The 6,000-nt window shown below is 37.1% G+C and overlaps 1 protein-coding gene across 3 annotated transcripts in view; it reads right to left on the bottom strand.

Moving 5' to 3' along the window:
* Ckap5 (cytoskeleton associated protein 5) overlaps nucleotides 1-6,000 on the bottom strand; it is a 93,018-nt gene that overhangs the window by 78,671 nt on the left and 8,347 nt on the right. The window contains exon 1 of one of the 3 annotated variants that reach the window (XM_021156965.2): nucleotides 3,206-3,302. The exons of the other annotated variants lie outside the window; for them this stretch is intronic. The gene's annotated coding sequence lies outside the window, so the exon portion shown is untranslated. Of the gene's footprint in view, nucleotides 1-3,205; nucleotides 3,303-6,000 lie in introns of those variants that run through there. 3 annotated transcript variants of the gene reach the window in all.

Below are 6,000 nucleotides of genomic sequence, written 5' to 3'. Positions count from 1 at the left end.
AAAAAAAAACAGGCAGAGAGCTTGGGTAGTATTATATGCTTATACTTCCAGGACTCAGAAGGGAGAAGCAGGGGAATAAGTTGAGGCTATAATACCATATCCTAACAAACAAAAAGAGTAACTCTACAGTTCCAACAACAACAAAAAGCTACAGTTCACCATGCACAGTGCCTGCCTAGCACACACACAACCTGCCAATAAACACTAGCTAGGGAAATAAAAAAAAATATATATATACTCATCCCAAAAGTAGTAATACATGAAATTTTAGTTTTAGTTTCTGAGAAAATTTTTATGATTTGCTATTTTATCTTGGACTCTACATTGTTTAAACAATGTTTTTTTCAAAGCCACTACAGACTTGGAGAAAGGCTAGGGATAAGTTAGTTAGCAACATATGTAGAAAAGTAGGAATAATAATATTCTACCATTATTGGGTGGATTGCATGAGTTAGTTTAGATAAAATCCTTGGAGGTAGATACTCAGAATCTATTAAGGGATCCAAGTGCTCAAAAAGCTAGTTATCACCTGACAGCAAACAGAAAGCATCTATTTCACTCTTAATTTTATTTGACATAAATTCATAATTTTATAGAACTCAAACATTCAAAATAAATTTAGTTTCTAAAAAATGTTTGTGATATATTGAATAAATCAAACCAAACATCCAGAAAATAAAGTATACTACACACAACACACAGACCCCTTAATAATCTCATAATCATTTTCTTTTAATCTTATTGGTACACTGACCAAGTAAAGAACTGAAACCAGTCTTACCTCCCCTTTTTTAGATAGTTTCACTAGGCAGCTCAGGTGAGCCTCCAAATTCATAATTTTCCTGACTCAGCTTCCCATTTACTGGGTTAACAAGTATGTCACCACACTTAGCTCTGTTACTTGTGTATTAAAGTGACTACTGGAAAGCCCTATTTTTGTCATCCTGTGCAAATATTAATTAACAATTATCATAAAGAAAGACCACATTCTGATGTCTATAATTCATTTTGGAAGTAGTGAAGAAACACAATAATATGGAATACATGTAGAACGAAACCTCAGTTTCACAAAAGGTCAAAGTTTAAGGAGGCTTGAATAATCTCTCCTTAGAAAAATAAAATATTTTCCAATAAATAGCACAAATTAAAACCAAATAAACATTCATAGCTAGAATGAATAAAAAAACTAAATGTGTATCAAAATGTGGTAAACTAATACAGTAAAATAATAGGAATACAAAGAAATAAAATATGAATAAATTTTTTATCACAGTTGAACCTTGACAATATTATGCTAAGTCAAAGGGCTCTATATGGTATGATTCCACTTTTATAAAATGTCCAAAACAGGTTTTTTAGAAAGAAAGATTAGTAAATAATAAATACCAAGGGCTTAAATATCTACATGTTGGAGCATAAAATCCTATCATAAAATGCAAACCCTAGTAATCTAGTATTCTTAACTCTTCAACCACCTAAAAAGTAGGGCACAGAGAGACTATTGATAAATAATGTTACAACTAAGCTTAGAAATTTTCCCCTACTTTACATCTACAACTCTTCCCCAACTATCCAAATGCTAAAAAAATGTGGTATGCTTTTATTTTAAATTTCTATATTCTGATAGTCTACAATAACCAGAGAGCTAATAAGCGTTTAGTTTTGCCTTTTACTTGAAAAGAATCATTGGCAGTTCAACTCTTCTATGGCAAAGCCCCAAGTTCTTGACCTACAAAGCTCTTCACTATCACAATACAAGAGCTCTGAATTCCATTACCATTCCTGGACTCGCGCTTTGGCTAAGAAAACGCTACTGCAGAATCATAGTATGAGCCTGAGAAGCTTGAAGAAAGATTTTGCCCACTCAGAGCACAATCCCTAACTTTTATTCCAGCTATCTGGAAGGTTAAGACAAGAGGATGACTCAATTCTAAAGGTTTGAGAGCCAGCCTGGGTAACATATCATTATCGCCAATATCACAAACAGACAAACAAAATACAATAAACCAGACCAGTAAGATGGTTCCGTTTGTAAAAGCACTTGCTGTCAAGCCTGATGACCTGAGCGCAATCCCTGGGATCCACATGATGCAGAAAGAGAAAGAAAACTCCTTTAAGTTGTCCTCTGGCATCTACATACAGGCTGGGACATGCTCATCATGACTACAACCCCAAATAAGTAAATGTTCTAAAAGTTTAAACCTTTTAAATGATTGCTGGCATGCAATGATGCTCATTTGAGAAAAAAAAAATCATAAAACAAAAAAATGAACTTATGTGCTTAGAGATCCTTATTTAAAACACATCTAGGAAGGGCACATGGACTAAAAAAAGGATAAAAAGTTATGTAACTGTCATAAAATATTTAAGATTACTATTACTTGTCCAAGGCCAAAAAGAATCTCATCTCTATGTGGAGGAAGCAAAAACGATCAACACTTTCGTTCTAACAAATACCTTCACTGCCTCCAGATATCCCACTAATGAGAATAAGAACAAAAGTTAATCATCTTGCTTAAGTATTTTGCATTATTGGAGGGAGTAATCTGAAAGGCTTCTCTAGCAATTTATCTCACCAAACTTTGGTTGCTTTCCTTGTTCTGGGATCATGACCTCCCAAACATTCCCTCAGAAACTAAGACAGATAAAGTGATGTATCATTTACATTGTGCCATTTTATCAGCAGGAAAGAAGGTTAGCTGAACTCTCTCTAATAGATGATCATTGTCAATGTCTCCAAAATGGGTACTGTATACCAACACAGGTCTCTGGGGAGATGGAAAGCTAAACCCGCTGTGAATTAGGTCAACTTTGGGAGTTACTGTTCAACACTACCAAGGTGACTGAAAATCTAGAGCTTACTCATGCCGGAGGCTAGCCAGGTCTCTAAATCCCAAACTAAGAACTCAGCTTGCATCCCCATCCTGTCCCACCTGGTTAAACTCTGGTAAAATCAATCCTCTCTTCACCTCAAGCATGAACTAGGCTGCAGAACCACTCAAATACAACACATCCAAACACCCTAGGGCCCTGTCACCACCCACAATTAGAGCTGATGCCCCGGCTTTAGCACACTGCAGAGGGCATTGTTTTCACTCCTTCCTGGACTTATACTCTGAAAGGCCGGTTAAGTCCCATGTACTGTCCTCTAAGACTTCCGGACCAGAATGGGATGTTTGCCCCCTTTTTGTAGTCTGACACTTACGCTACCCTAGCAGGATGAGGTCCGCCCTAATGTCCGTGCAGGATCAGCAGAATACCCAGTAGCAGGCGGGAGGCGGCGGCATTGGCAAGTCAGCTGCTGGGAACCGCCTCCTACGGGGGCGGGGACAGGAGCACCACTGTCAAGAGTGCCCGCCCCACCCTCAATGCTCCTCTGCACGCACACAGAACGCTTAAAGGGGCCACAGCAACCTTTACCCAGAGGTCTGCAGGCCCAGGATGTGCTGCCTCTAGCTCAAAGGTTTTTCAAAGTAGGAGGTAAATAATGGAACAACTTGGAAGTGGATCTCTGGTTTGATAGTAATAAAGGTAATATCACAAAAATAAAGATGACTAGTTTGCAATACCACAATTCTAAAGTTTTCGAAGGTTGTAAAAAAATTACTGCAGATAATAGTCAAACCATCAGAGTAAATTATGGAAGCTGCTTTTTTCCCATTAACTTCTCTTAGAAGTAGCAATTTTCAAACTGCAACATAAAGACACAGAAATTCTAGCAGCTTTCAATGCTTCCCCTTGTCTTTTCACAGACTTCCTTCACAGCAAAAGAAACAGGTAATATCAGATAGGTAGGATGGTAACAGGAAGAAAAACAAACAAACAAACAAAAAAACCAAAAACCAATCCCCCTCTTGTGAATAAAAGATGGACTTTCAAAAATTCACCAATAATTTACAAGTCTATGTAAGCAAAGGGATATTGTATACAAATACAATTGGTATATACAACTATGTAATTTAAAGGGAAGTTCTTGAAAAATTTGTAAGGAAACTGCATTAATATCTCAGGGAATAAGCAGTATTTTTTCTTGGTCCATCATCAGGTAAGGGTATTTACTGAACAAGCCTTAGCAACCTTACTTCAATCTCTAGAATCCACACGGAGATGCAAGGAGAGAACTCTACAAAGTTCTCTGACCTCCATACAACTAAAATTAAAAACAAAACAAAACAAAAACCCAAAAACTCAAGGAGCAAATATATGGTCTCTGAGATCTTTAAAGATTATCACTGAGTATCATTTTTTTCACTGAATTCTGTCTCTCCAACTTGTTCATCAAGTCTGACTCCCTGGGTTCTATACCCAAGAATACTAAAACTGCTTTTCTTTCTTTTTTAAAAATTACTTGTGCGTAAGCCGGGCGGGGTGGCGCACGCCTTTAATCCCAGTGGTACAGTGGGAGAAAGAGAGAGGGAGGAAGAGAAAAAATATTCCACAACTTCTTCCTGACATTAACTACCTTTAACACTTCAGAAGTCATCTTATCTTTGGGACTTTAGTATTCTCATGTACAGAACTATATATAAGTTTATATTGACAAGTTTCCCACATTTAAAGTATTATGAAATGGTACTTCTCCAGTTACCCAATAAACAAGGTGTTTTCAATGTCAAGTTTCTCAGTAATAAAATAACTGTAGCATTGACAAATATTATAGTCCTATTTTCTACCCCTGGATTAAAACATTATGAAGGAACAGTGGTTTGTCTTATTTTAGTATTACAGAAATAGTAATTATCCAAAAACTTGCTGAAACTCCAACTTTAGAGGCATCTGACTCTTCTGGCCTTACGGTCAGGTGTTTCCACCACCACACAATTAAATTAAAAAAAGTTATTTTAATTAGTAACAAAAAACTAAGAATAAATATAATCAAGATGTCAAGGTTCTATACTCTTTCATAACACAATAAAGTGTTTAACAAGATAAAAAGGTGCCAGGAAGTGGTGGCACATACCTTCAGACCCAGTAGTCAGGAGGCAGAGGCAGGCAGATCTCTGAGTGCCAGGCCAGCCTGGTCTACAAAGCAAGTTTCAAGACAGCCAGAGCTATACAGAAAAACTCTGACTAAAACAAAACAAAACATAAAGATACAGGTTATTATGGTTCATTTGCAATCATATCTATAACAAAACTGTAATGTTTTGAATGTACCTCTAGACCAAGGCCTATAACAAGAACAAATACTGTTGCCAAATTAGAAAAACAATGTTTTCTGGCAATTAAAAGGTATTATCAGGGACTGGACAACAGTGAGGCTAACAGGATAGGGAGGGGGGAGGGGGTGGGACCAATCTCAGTGAAAAGCAAATTACAAAGAGGACATCTAAGTTTCCTCTGAATGTCAAAAGGAATGTCTTTTTATCTGTATAAACTGCATGTCTATCTTAATGTAAACATAGATGGAGAGATACAAAGACAATTATATATACCTACATGCCATGGAGGACATTAACATATACTATCTAATTCTTTCAGTTGAGAGGGCATACCAATACAGGGCATACGCCATAGTGGAAAGTATACTGTGTATCTGCATCTTGATTTCTAAGTACCCACTAAAAGGAACTAGAGCTCAAGAAAGAACAGTCTAATTCTAATTCTGGAGCTGAATTAGGGAAACATAAAGGAGGAGCCCAGTACATCTTGTAGTGCCAGAAAATAAGTCAGCGCTTAAAACAAAAACAAACAAAACAAAACAAAAAACCCAAGGGGCTAAGAGACAGCTCAGCGAATGTGCTTGCTGAGCAAGCATGAGGACCTTAGCCTAATCCCCAGCATCTATATAAAAGCAAGACAGGACAGAGTAGATTCTGGGGGTTCACTGGTCAGTTTAGCCAAAAGGGCAAAAGTTAGGTTCAGCAAGACAGACTGACTCAAAAAAATAAGATAGATCAAAGGAGAAGGTTCCGTGGGTAAAAGCAATTGTTACATATTCCTGATGACCTGAAGTAGGGTCCTAGGGACTCACATAAAAAGTTCAATGTGGTAGCATGC

The sequence above is a fragment of the Mus caroli genome, chromosome 2 (genome assembly GCF_900094665.2).
Source record: "Mus caroli chromosome 2, CAROLI_EIJ_v1.1, whole genome shotgun sequence".
In the NCBI taxonomy this organism is placed as follows: domain Eukaryota; kingdom Metazoa; phylum Chordata; class Mammalia; order Rodentia; family Muridae; genus Mus; species Mus caroli.
Note: the sequence above shows the minus strand (reverse complement) of the source record. Positions and strands in the feature narration are given on the sequence as shown.